Here is a 13,644-nt window from a genome sequence, read left to right as displayed (position 1 = left end):
ACTACATGCATATAGTGCCCAAGCCCAAATGAACCGCGTTCTGGCCCACCTCTTTCAACCAAGCCAGGGACGTCTACACGAACTGCACCCGATTGCAGCACGGAGCGAACACACTAGTCCAACAAACGGGGCATTGGGGGGTCAAGCACATTCAGGCACGGTTAAGGGAGTAAGACTGCCTAGTATGAGTACACATTTATTCTCCAGCAACCTGGACACATGAGTCTCTACCCACCAACACCCGCTCAGCCATCAGGTGTTGTCCTGATGGATGAGGAAAACACCCATCAGGACACAATCGTGCAGGGCACTACTTGGAAGGTGCCTGTCATAATGTTATGACCGAGGCTCTGGATCTATATCTGGATCTGGATCTAACATTTTCTTTAAAAACATAAAAGCGTTGAAGTTATATTTGAACTGCTACTAGGTATATATAAACTATCATTTATCAGTGTGTTCTACATCAATGCTGCACGTCCTGATTCTGCCGAGTTCGACGCGTCCCTGGGTCAACAAGGGAGGTGCTTAACGTAAATTTGAGCAACCAATCAGATTACTCACGTCACGTGACATGTACCCAGCCTCAGCTTGCGCGCCACTATTTGAATTGTGTGCTTTGACGTCGCCTTCATTTTACAAAGGTAAGTGCATATTATTTAAAATGTGCCATTTCAAATGTGTCCATCCCTGCTCAGCATAATATATTATTTTTATTAATATATTATTCATAACTGACGCGAACATTCGCTGAACTGCGCATATATTAAGGTCCAAATCGCCAAACCCCGATCCTATCGGACAGGAAGGTGCCCACGATCGTTTTGCCCCGGTCCGGTGTGGCGTTTCCCCCGTGATCGCGTCGTCGGATCTTTTTGTACGATTATTTACATCACTTTTGTCATGTATTCGTTTAGCAGATGCTGATACTAATCCTTCTGTGAAAGAAAGGCTAAACACTTTTGCGGATGGATGGGGGGTTTGTCGTCCATAAACAACAAGGAAATATATTGTGTTGACCCGGCGACATCATTAACCCGTCCAATATACAGTATGACACACATTTATCAATGACTGTATTTAGATAATAATCATTATTATAATAATACAATATCCAATTTAAAACAATCATTAATCTCTCACTATATTGTAGTAATAATAATACAAATAATAATATCGTGTTGACCCAGGGACGTCATATTCTTGTGTTGACCCAGGGACGTCATATTCTTGTGTTGACCCAGGGACGTCATATTCTTGTGTTGACCCAGGGACGTCATATTCTTGTGTTGACCCAGGGACGTCATATTCTTGTGATGACCCAGGGACGTCATATTCTTGTATTCATATTCTTGTAATAATAATAACAATATCTTATATAAGGCCAAGAGTAATCTATCACTATGCTGCAATAATAATAATAATAATAATAATAATAATGAAATATCTTGTGTTGGCCCAGGGACTTCATTCTTAATAGCTCATCTAATATAAGACAAACAGTAATTAATCACTTTATTTTATTATTATTATTAATAATAATAATACAATATCTAATATAAGACCAAGAGTAATCTATCAATATACTGCAATAATAATAATAATAATAATAATAATGAAATATATTGTGTTGACCTAGGGACTTCATTCTTTATAGCTCATCTAATATAAGACAAACAGTAATTAATCACTTTATTTTATTATTATTATTAATAATAATAATAAAACAATATCTAATATAAGACCAAGAGTAATCTATCAATATACTGCAATAATAATAATAATAATGAAATATCTTGTGTTGACCCAGGGACGTCATTCTTTATAGCTCATCTAATATGACAAATTAATTAATCACTTTATATTATTATTATTAATAATAATAACAATAATAATACAATATCTAATATAAGACCAAGAGTAATCTATCACTATACTGCAATAATAATAATAATAATAATGATGATGAAATATCTTGTGTTGACCCAGGGACGTCATTCTTTATAGCTCATCTAATATAAGACAAACAGTAATTAATCTCTTCATTTTAATACTAATAACAATAATGATAATAATAATAATGAAATAAAGCATATATTAATGCATTATTCTGCTTGACCTTATTCTACATTCCTAATCCTATCTAATACCTAAACTGAACAAGGAACTTACTAATTGTTAATAAGCAGTAAACTACTTAGGAAGTTTATTGAGTAAAAAGTCATTATTAATACTGAATATGTGTTCCCTATACTAAAGTGTTACCTGTACTGTTACTATTTATATAACTTTTTTAAAGTAAATATTAAATTGGTTAAATTTAACATTAAATCTATTTTTCTTTTTTCATTATAGCTTTAAGATTTTATATCAACTTTCAAATAATTCCTCAACAGGTTTGAAGATTTCTCAGTTCTTTGCTTATATTTCAAGGATCACTGGCTGGTAATAGGACACGCGTGGTCGGACAGTGCTACAACCATGCCAACTCCGATACAAACAATCTTGTTGAAAGGTGATATTTGCAATTAAACGTATGCAACTTCATTATGAGTTCATGCAAATAATGTAATAGAATCACAAGCATTTGGAATATAGTTATATAATAAATCAAACACAATCATATTAAAACATGTATTGTTTTTCTTTGCTTGTCTAATCAGATTTTTCCATCGCCTAAATATCAGTTTTTGTTTGGCATTAGGAACCTTAGACTGGATCTTATCAGCATTCTCATCAAGAAGACAGATGGATACTTCCAGGTCATTCATGATTTACAGGCAGACAGTTTGAAGAATGAAAAATGCTTCTTTGAAGACTGTTTCTGTAGCTGCCCAATAGGAGTCAGAGGACATCGCTGTAAACACCTTGTACTTGTACTTACTGATCAAGTGAACACGATTCTCAGAAGTTTCCTGATTTGAATTATCAAATAAACGGACGTGCTAGTGTAATTAAGCAAAATAAGCTTTACTCCATTCTGTGCTTTGACAGAAAAGAGGTACATGTAAGTGTGCATATGAGAAATTAAGTGCAAGAGACTTGTTTTTTTTGGTTTTGTTTATTTTACTATGTATTGTTTTAAAACAATGAAAAATTATGTAATCTTTAATTGTAAATTAAGCTAAGTAAACCATGAACATTTAGCATTACTCTGCTGTCTGAATGCGTTCTCTAACAGTGATATATTGTATATTTAAATCAATGAACTGTAACATTACTTAATTGAGATGACAATGTTTGAAACAATTACAATTCATTTGTTATTGTGTTCACTGGATCAGTGTACCTCTACTTAAACTGACTGATTAAAAATGAGATGACAACATCTACAACTTGTGGTCCAAATCTATGGGTCAGCAGACTAAAAGGTGAATCCTCTCCCAGTTTTTTTCCCTCAGCAAGCACTGGTGAGTACAGAGTGTATTCCTGCAAACACAAATGGACAGATTTGTAAGCAAGAATCAAGTAAAAAAAAAAAAAATACAAAAAAATCTATAGATAGAGCTACAAATAATGAAGTCCCTGGGTCAACACAAGATATTTCATTATTATTATTATTATTATTATTATTATTATTATTATTATTATTATTATTATTATTATTATTATTGCAGTATAGTGATATATTACTCTTGGTCATATATTAGGTATTGTATTATTATTAATAATAATACAATAAAGTGATTAATTACTGTTTGTCTTATATTAGATGAGCTATAAAGAATGACGTCCCTGGGTCAACACAAGATATTTCATTATTATTATTGCAGTATAGTGATAGATTACTCTTGGTCTTATATTATTGTATTATTATTATTAATAATAATAAAATGACGTGATTAATTACTGTTTGTCTTATATTAGATGAGCTATAAAGAATGAAGTCCCTGTGTCAACACAAGATATTTCAATATTATTATTATTATTATTGCAGTATAGTGATAGATTACTCTTGGTCTTATATTATTGTATTATTATTAATAATAATAATAAAATGACGTGATTAATTACTGTTTGTCTTATATTAGATGAGCTATAAAGAATGAAGTCCCTGGGTCAACACAAGATATTTCATTATTATTATTATTATTATTATGCAGTATAGTGATAGATTAATCTTGGTCTTATATTAGATATTGTATTATTATTATTTTTAATAATAATAATAAAATGACGTGATTAATTACTGTTTGTCTTATATTAGATGAGCTATAAAGAATGAAGTCCCTGGGTCAACACAAGATATTTCATCATTATTATTATTATTATTATTATGCAGTATAGTGATAGATTAATCTTGGTCTTATATTAGATATTGTATTATTATTAAAATGAAGTGATTAATTACTGTTTGTCTTATATTAGATGAGCTATAAAGAATGACGTCCCTGGGTCAACACAAGATATTTCATTATTATTATTATTATTATTGCAGTATATTGATAGATTAATCTTGGTCTTATATTAGATATTGTATTATTATTAATAATAACAATAATAAAATGAAGTGATTAATTACTGTTTGTCTCATATTAGATGAGCTATAAAGAATGACGTCCCTGGGTCATCACAAGATATTTCATTATTATTATTATTATTATTATTATTATTGCAGCATAGTGATAGATTACTCTTGGCCTTATATAAGATATTGTTATTATTATTACAAGAATATGAATACAAGAATATGACGTCCCTGGGTCAACACAAGAATATGACGTCCCTGGGTCATCACAAGAATATGACGTCCCTGGGTCAACACAAGAATATGACGTCCCTGGGTCATCACAAGAATATGACGTCCCTGGGTCATCACAAGAATATGACGTCCCTGGGTCAACACAAGAATATGACGTCCCTGGGTCATCACAAGAATATGACGTCCCTGGGTCATCACAACAATATGACGTCCCTGGGTCATCACAAGAATATGACGTCCCTGGGTCATCACAAGAATATGACGTCCCTGGATCATCACAAGAATATGACGTCCCTGGGTCAACACAAGATATTATTATTTGTATTATTATTACTACAATATAGTGAGAGATTAATGATTGTTTTAAATTGGATATTGTATTATTATAATAATGATTATGTAAGGTTTAGAAGTGGAGGTCATATTTCATGTTGGAAAGTTGTAATGTTTAGAATTTAATATGATTTATATTTGAGTTAATATACTAGAAGTATATTTACAATGTTTAGTCAGTTAATTATTTCCACCTTTATGTGTTTACATATTTAATGCAGTAAGGATATTCTGCTGAATCTGCCAATCTGATTCACTCACGTTTATCTCAGTTTAAGTCCTTGCTTCTGATTGGTTAGTGATGTCACGTGAAAGGCCGTGTGGAAGGAAGTGTTGTTGTTGTGACGGTGTTGAGTAAAAGTGCCGCTTGACTGAAGTCTTCTGTCTCCATTCTGCTGTTCATTATTATAAAGAGTGATCTACCACCACATAACGAACCCTCACGTTACATTTGGTGGCAGTGTGGTGTTATTTTGGTGGTTTTATTCCTACGAACTGTGGATGCGGTCATTTTTTTTTTTTTTTTTTTGTGCGCTATCTGGATTTTACACTCTTTGTGAACAGTGGATTTACTAACAACTACTGTGGAGATATTAAGGGACTATTGCGGTATTTGTTTACTTATTTATTTTTCCACTTTACGTGCTTTTTGTGAGTTTTGGGACTGGATATTTTGTCACCATGTCGGCTGATGAAAGTGAAACTGGGCTGCAGTCTTCCCCCACGCGACGACGGCGCGATGCTAACGTTACATCAACAGGTGCTGTTTCTCTAGCCACATGTGCTGTCTCCAGTGCCCTAAAAATTGATCTTCCACCTGCTTTTAAAGGAGATGGGACTGAATCATTCACAAGTTGGTCTCGACGTTTTGAAGTGGCAGTGCAGGCTATGAGTTCAACTGATACAGATCTGTATACGGTGATGGCTTCTGTCCTCCCTACTCGCCTAGCAGATGCTGCATTTCTGTATTGGGACAGCCTTCCTTCTTCTATCCAGAAGGACTATGATTCAGTAAAGGAGAAACTCAGGGACGTTTTTGGACCAATATACTCCCTGCCATTCTTCCAGACACATGTGAATGCTCGACCTCGTCGACCAGGTGAAAGTTTGGATGTGTACAGTGCTGACATCACTCGTCTTGTATTAGAAGCTTTTCCAAACTATGACCACAATGCACTGGAAGGTGAAAAATTTCGCCGCTTTGTTGCTGGCTTGGACCCAAATCTTCAGTCAAAAGTTCATGAGATGGGTGCAGAGGATCTTGAGGATGCCCTGCGTATCGCCAGCCGGTGTGAGAGGGCGCGTGCAGCACTCCAACTGACAACTGTAGGGTCTCCACACTCTCACGCTTCAGAGCAGGTAGCTATGGTTCGTCCTAAATCTACTGATGATAAGCTTCTGCATGCAGTTGAGCAGCTGACTCTTACTGTCAACAGTTTACAAAGTGAAGTACACCTATTAAGAGAGAAACACAGCCACCTAGCTCAGCGTCTGGACTCCCAAACTGAAAGGTTTTCCTCTGATGATGCTCGATACAGTGCACGCAGTGTCTCTCCACAACCCTATTATAACAGACAACACCGCAGAGACAATTACTCACCTGAGCAGTATCATGGTCGTGATTCAGGGTCCTGCTATGACCGTTGTCCTCCTTCCCCTGTTACTCAGAGAGACCGTCAATGGCATGACAATGACAGACGTGACCGTCATCGCTCTCCCTCACGCCAGTCCTATCAGTACTCCAGGTATGGTCGCCATGACAAGGATGATACGAACAGATACAGACGCAGCCCTAGTCCTGCTCCACAGGGAAACAGGGATGCCAGTCCACATGCTAGAGGTAGTGTTCGCTTCAAGTCTCCTGAACGATATTCGCACTCTGATTCCAACCGTCAGGGAAACTTCCATTAGCTGCTGTTGAGGGGCAAACATCAGCTACTGTCTCACTGCCCCAAAAGGATTTTCCCAAGTTAATGCCTGACAAAAATGACTCACACTCTGATGATTCTGTCTCTTCTACAATCTTGGCTATTGTTGAGGGCATTGAAGTGTGCACTTTAATTGACTCTGGTTCTACTGTTTCCATTGTGAGCGAAGATTTTCGTAACTCTCACCCAGCATTGAAAAAACGCCCCATGACACCCTCCTCTCTGCCAGCTCGCTCAGTCGATGGACAGTGCCTGGACATTTTAGGCAAGTTAACGATTGGTATCAGACTTGGACATCAGGTATGGCAACAGGACTTTGAAATTCTCAGAGGTGCTTGCCAGCCAGTCATTCTTGGGTTTGATTTTCTACGGAAACACCATGCCCTCCTTGACATAAACAACAAAATGCTGCAACTTTGGGACATGAAAATTCCTCTCCTGCCCAAAGGACATGAAGTGGCCGCCTGCTGTAATGTATCTGTGCTAGCGCCCACTAAGATTCCAGCTATGAGTGAAACTCTCATCACAGCCTGTGTGTCAGCAGCTACACCTGCTTCTCCCATGCCAACTGACTATTATGGTGTTCTCATGCCCAACCCATTGTGTGACATCATTGTGGCACATTCTCTCAGTGAGGTTCAGAATGGTACTACAGTGGTTCGAATCTTAAATCCCTCCCGAGATGACGTTGAGCTGCATTCAGGTCAACACCTGGGTGAGTTTCATTCAGTTTCATCTGTTGACGTCGTATCAGGGGAAGGGACAGGGTGTGCAACCTCCCCTGTGCATGATATAGCTCCACCTGTCCAGATAAATGACAGCGACCTGTCCCCTTCCCAAGTTCAGTCTCTGAAATCACTGCTTCAGAAATACTCAGCAGTATTCAGTAAACACTCAGAGGACAGAGGTCGCACGAGCATCATCAAGCATCAAATCCGCACTGGTGAGGCCACACCAATTAAACAGAGAGCCTACAGAGTGACACCAGAACAGAGAGCTGAAATACAGACTCAAGTTGACAACCTGTTAAAGGCAGATGTCATTGAAGAAAGCTACAGTCCCTGGGCTGCGCCAGTTGTTTTGGTGCGCAAGAAAAATGGCACATGGCGTTTCTGCCTGGACTATAGAAAACTTAATACAGTGACAATCAAAGATTCCCACCCTCTTCCGAGAGTCGATGACGCACTGGATGCTTTGTCGGGCTCTGCCTGGTTCTCCACAATGGACCTACAACATGGCTATTGGCAAGTCGAGCTGCAGGAGGAAGACCGTGAAAAAACAGCATTCACAACAGGTAGTGGCCTTTATCACTTTAAAGTTATGCCAATGGGTCTCACCAACGCTCCAGCCACATGCCAGCGTTTGATGGAAATGGTACTTCGTGGCCTCCCATGGAGAACATGTCTAGTGTATTTGGATGATGTCCTCATCTACAGCCGCTCTTTCAGTGAACATCTCCAGCACCTGGAAGAAATTCTCTCCAGATTCCAGTCAAGTGGCCTGAAGCTGAATCCCTCAAAATGCTGTTTTGCCAGGGATCAAGTACAGTTTCTGGGTCATGTTGTATCCAAAGACGGCATTCAGCCTGACCCGCGGAATGTGAAAAGTGTCCAAGACTGGCCTACTCCACGGTCAGCTACAGAAGTAAGAGCATTTCTGGGACTTTGTTCATATTACCGCAAATTCATCCGAAGCTTTGCACATCACAGTGTTCCTCTACATGCTCTCACAGAGAAGAATGCACCTTTCCAATGGACTTCTCAATGTCAGGATGCATTCACTTATCTGAAACATGCACTCACAAACCCTCCAGTGGTTTCTTTCCCTGACTTCACTGTGCCATTCTCCCTCTACACAGATGCTTCAGGCTCTGCAATTGGTGCTGTGCTTGCTCAGAGGCAAGGGGATCAAGAAAAAGTGGTTGCTTATGCTAGTCATGTTCTCACAAAAGCAGAAAGAAAATGGTCAACATATGACAGAGAACTCTGGGCCATTGTCTGGGCCGTGCGACATTTTCGCCACTACCTTTACAAACAGCCCTTTGTTATTGTAACTGATCACAAACCTCTCCTGGGTCTCAGGAAAATACCGATTGACAATGACAGAACTGGTCGCCGTGCACGCTGGGCCCTCGAACTTGATCCTTTTGAATGGACTGTAATTTACAAGGATGGCCACAGTCACCTCAATGCAGATGCAATGTCACGTCGCCCTGCTGACATCAGACCAACTGAGCAGAGCACCTCCTCCAGTGCTTTTGGTAATCCGCACTCTGACAAGAGACATTCTAATCTGAGTCCTGTGAGTCTGTCTAGTCCGTTCAGTTTTGTACATCACAGCCTCTGCAGTACTGATAAAAAGCCAGTTTGCTGTAACCTGACTGGACCACAATCTCCTCCGACCTCCTCACAGTGTGTTCAACAGTCTGTCTCCTCCACATTTGTGCTGCAGTTCCCTGAAGAGGATTTTAAAAGGGAACAACAGCGAGACCCCGTACTGTTAGAGGTTATTAGCTGGACAGTTAAGGGACAGAAACCCCCATACTGGCGCATGAAAAAACGCACACTTGTTGAGAAAGCATTTTGGCAAGAATTCCACAGACTTACTTTTCATAATGGTGTGCTCTGCCGTAAAGTTTTCAACCCATCCACAACATCAGTGCTCCATCAACTGATTGTCCCTCATGCTTTGAAAGACACTGTTCTTCAGATGCTGCATGGAAATCCTGTAACTGGTCATTCATCTGCTGATAAGGTCCTGAAACGTGCTCAACAGCTGTGCTACTGGCCCTTTATGTCACGTGACATCAAGATGTGGTGCAAGCAATGTACTCCATGTGACGCCAGACGGAGTCCCACACCTTATCAGAGAGCTCCAATGAAAACAATTGTTGCTACTGAGCCATTCCAAAAGGTCGCAGCTGACATACTTGAGCTCCCCATCACGAGTCGTGGCAACAGGTATGTGCTTGTTGTCCAAGATTATTTCTCCAAGTATGTCAACCTCTATGCCATTCCAGACCAGCGCGCCATAACAGTAGCGAAATGTCTGTTTGAAAACTTCATCTGTGAGCATGGTATTCCGGAAATGCTTCACACTGATCAGGGACGTCAGTTTGAATCTGACCTGATGAAACATCTGTGTGACCTGCTGTGCGTGCAGAAAACACGAACCAGCCCATATCATCCTCAGTGTGACGGCATGATTGAGAGGTTCAACAGGACACTTATTGATCAGTTAGCCAAGACACTTCTTCAGCAGTCTGGGGAATGGGATGACTGCCTCAACCAAGTTGCTTTGGCTTACAATACCAACCCACACTCTACAACAGGATTCACACCATTCTTCCTCACACATGGTCATGAAGCCAGGATGCCTGTCAACATGCTGTTACCTAACAACACACCATCTTTGTCTATTACGGGTTCTCCTGCTGACTATGTTGCACAATTGACACAGAAACTTCAGTCCGCTTTCAGTTCTGCTGCATGGAACAGAGATTATGCCCACAATCAGCAGAAACGACAGTATGACAAGAGTGTTAAGCACACTCCCTATGTTCCGGGAGACCTTGTCTGGTTAAATGACCCCACTACAGCAAAACAAAAACTTGCTCCTCACTGGAAAGGCCCCTTTGAAATATTAGAGTGCCTAGGATCTGATGTGGATTCTCCTGGAGTGACATACAGGATTCACTATCTCCTGGATCAGTCTGATAAGTCCCAGATTGTCCACTACAACCGTCTCAGACCCTACTATGCTCCTGTGCCAGATTGTGGACATGAGACACCTACACGTGACTTTTTGCAGTCTCAACTCCCTCATTTGACTGCATTATCAGGTGCTTTGCCCTTTAAGCCTTTAAAGTTTGCAGCCACGAGGAGTTACACCTTATCTGGCCAGGGCAATACTCCCTCATTAGTCCCTCCCACTGGCCATCCACAACCCCGACCACAGCCCCAATCCCGCTCTCCCCTGACTCAGTCTTGCTCAGCTCCCTCCTTTGGCCCAGTAAGCCAGTTTGACACTGTCCGCTCCACTCCTCAGGCGTCTGGTTCTTTGCTACGCCCTGGGAAACGTTCAGTTAGACCTCCAAGATTCCTTAAGGACTATGTTCTGAACTGATACAGTTGGTTTATTGCTGTGGTGAATGTTACTTGTTTATTTGATGGGAAACGGGGACGTTTCTTTTGTGGGTGGGGGAGGAAATGTAAGGTTTAGAAGTGGAGGTCATATTTCATGTTGGAAAGTTGTAATGTTTAGAATTTAATATGATTTATATTTGAGTTAATATACTAGAAGTATATTTACAATGTTTAGTCAGTTAATTATTTCCACCTTTATGTGTTTACATATTTAATGCAGTAAGGATATTCTGCTGAATCTGCCAATCTGATTCACTCACGTTTATCTCAGTTTAAGTCCTTGCTTCTGATTGGTTAGTGATGTCACGTGAAAGGCCGTGTGGAAGGAAGTGTTGTTGTTGTGACGGTGTTGAGTAAAAGTGCCGCTTGACTGAAGTCTTCTGTCTCCATTCTGCTGTTCATTATTATAAAGAGTGATCTACCACCACATAACGAACCCTCACATTACAATTATTATCTAAATACAGTCATTGATAAATGTGTGTCATACTGTATATTGGACGGGTTAATGATGTCGCCGGGTCAACACAATATATTTCCTTGTTGTTTATGGACGACAAACCCCCCATCCATCCGCAAAAGTGTTTAGCCTTTCTTTCACAGAAGGATTAGTATCAGCATCTGCTAAACGAATACATGACAAAAGTGATGTAAATAATCGTACAAAAAGATCCGACGACGCGATCACGGGGGAAACGCCACACCGGACCGGGGCAAAACGATCGTGGGCACCTTCCTGTCCGATAGGATCGGGGTTTGGCGATTTGGACCTTAATATATGCGCAGTTCAGCGAATGTTCGCGTCAGTTATGAATAATATATTAATAAAAATAATATATTATGCTGAGCAGGGATGGACACATTTGAAATGGCACATTTTAAATAATATGCACGTACCTTTGTAAAATGAAGGCGACGTCAAAGCACACAATTCAAATAGTGGCGCGCAAGCTGAGGCTGGGCACATGTCACGTGACGTGAGTAATCTGATTGGTTGCTCAAATTTACCTTAAGCACCTCCCTTGTTGACCCAGGGACGCGTCGAACTCGGCAGAATCAGGACGTGCATCAATGCTAATTCAGCTCACACTCAGCCGTGTTAATGAACATTATTAGCCATATTACTGTTCTATGAATTATTCTTTCATCTTATCTTGTCTAACTTATTCTCAAATTTTACAAACAAAAACAAATATTCAACACAATTATATGCTACATTGAGTTCTTATGAGAACTGGGGATTTTTATTCAATTTACTAAATAAGTAGGGTGGTTGGTAATCAAACACTGTGTCAATAATTACAAATAATAATAATAATAATAATAATAATAATAATAATAATACAAATAGAAAAAGGAAACGAAATTAACCAATTTATTTGCATGATGACTGATAATGTTAATACTATATCACTGTATATATACTGTACATACATACGTACATATATACATGTGTGTGTGTGTATACACAGTATATGGTTGCTCATATTATAATAGTTAAATGTACATGTTTAGAATAGAGTGATGTTGTAATAAATAGCTTATTAAATTCCAAACAAATTCAGCTTCATGTTGACCGTCTTTGTTGCTTTTGCAAAAGTTGAAGCAAAATCCAAACAACATTGTTATACTTCTTATAAATTAGGTGACATTTTGCATTCTAATATAAATAATTGTTTCCAAAACATTGTCAACTCCTACGACCTTGATTTCACCGAAGAGGCAGATTTACTTGTTTATATATGCAGAGCAGGCACCACATCAATAGAGCATTAGAAAAGTTTTGTAATTTCCTTACTCTCATTTGCTCTGTAAATATTGATGGTTTTCTTTATTACTCCAGTGTTTGTGGAGAACTGGTGCCTCATCATTTTTAGTCGATTGATTTTGCATTTGCAGGGATTTGGGGGGTTTACAGAGTGAATGAATGTTCTCAAATAAATGCACTTTGTATCCTTCTCATCCTCCTTTCCCATGAGGAATGGAGAAGAGAGGAAACTCCTAAACAAACCCTAGCTGTCCAGAGGTGTCATGGATGTTTTCAGGCTGGACAGCTGCATGGAATCTCTAGTAAGCCTGGAATGATGACTAATCCATCACAGATTCAATATTATTTACACACATTGGCTCAAAAGACACATGAAGAACTGAGGAGGAGATAGCTCTGAGATCTTCAAGCCTGGTTTGAGGTCAGACTCAAAGCCTAATTGCATTCCCTTGGGTTATGCTGTCTTTCACTGTAACTCTGTGAACACACACTGACCTCAACCTTATGAAATCTCAGCAGCTCACCGCCTCCTTGTTAACCCAGAGTTCACAGCCCGAAAATTCACAGTATCCTTTTGTTATAGCTCATCTTAATCTCTACAGTTTGTCGTCTTTAATGCTCGGTTCAGCGAGGATTTAATAATTCTTGTCCTCACCGGAACAGTCACGGACACTAACCGTGACAAACAAGATGTCCTGCCAAGCATGCGACCCCAAATTTGACAGAAAACAGTGCTGTATGGGACTTTCATGGTCATAAACTTGAGTT

At 39.3% G+C, this 13,644-nt stretch overlaps 1 long non-coding RNA gene across 1 annotated transcript; it reads left to right on the top strand.

Annotated features, from left to right (window-relative positions):
• Positions 1-579: 579 nt before the first annotated feature.
• LOC128027498 (uncharacterized) lies at positions 580-3,244 on the top strand. Its single transcript, XR_008186731.1, has 3 exons — positions 580-644; positions 2,397-2,515; positions 2,705-3,244. It is a non-coding gene; the product is annotated as an uncharacterized LOC128027498 (long non-coding RNA).
• Positions 3,245-13,644: the final 10,400 nt, after the last annotated feature.

This window comes from Carassius gibelio, chromosome A14 (genome assembly GCF_023724105.1).
Source record: "Carassius gibelio isolate Cgi1373 ecotype wild population from Czech Republic chromosome A14, carGib1.2-hapl.c, whole genome shotgun sequence".
Taxonomy (NCBI): domain Eukaryota; kingdom Metazoa; phylum Chordata; class Actinopteri; order Cypriniformes; family Cyprinidae; genus Carassius; species Carassius gibelio.
This window is presented reverse-complemented; position numbering and strand designations above follow the sequence as displayed.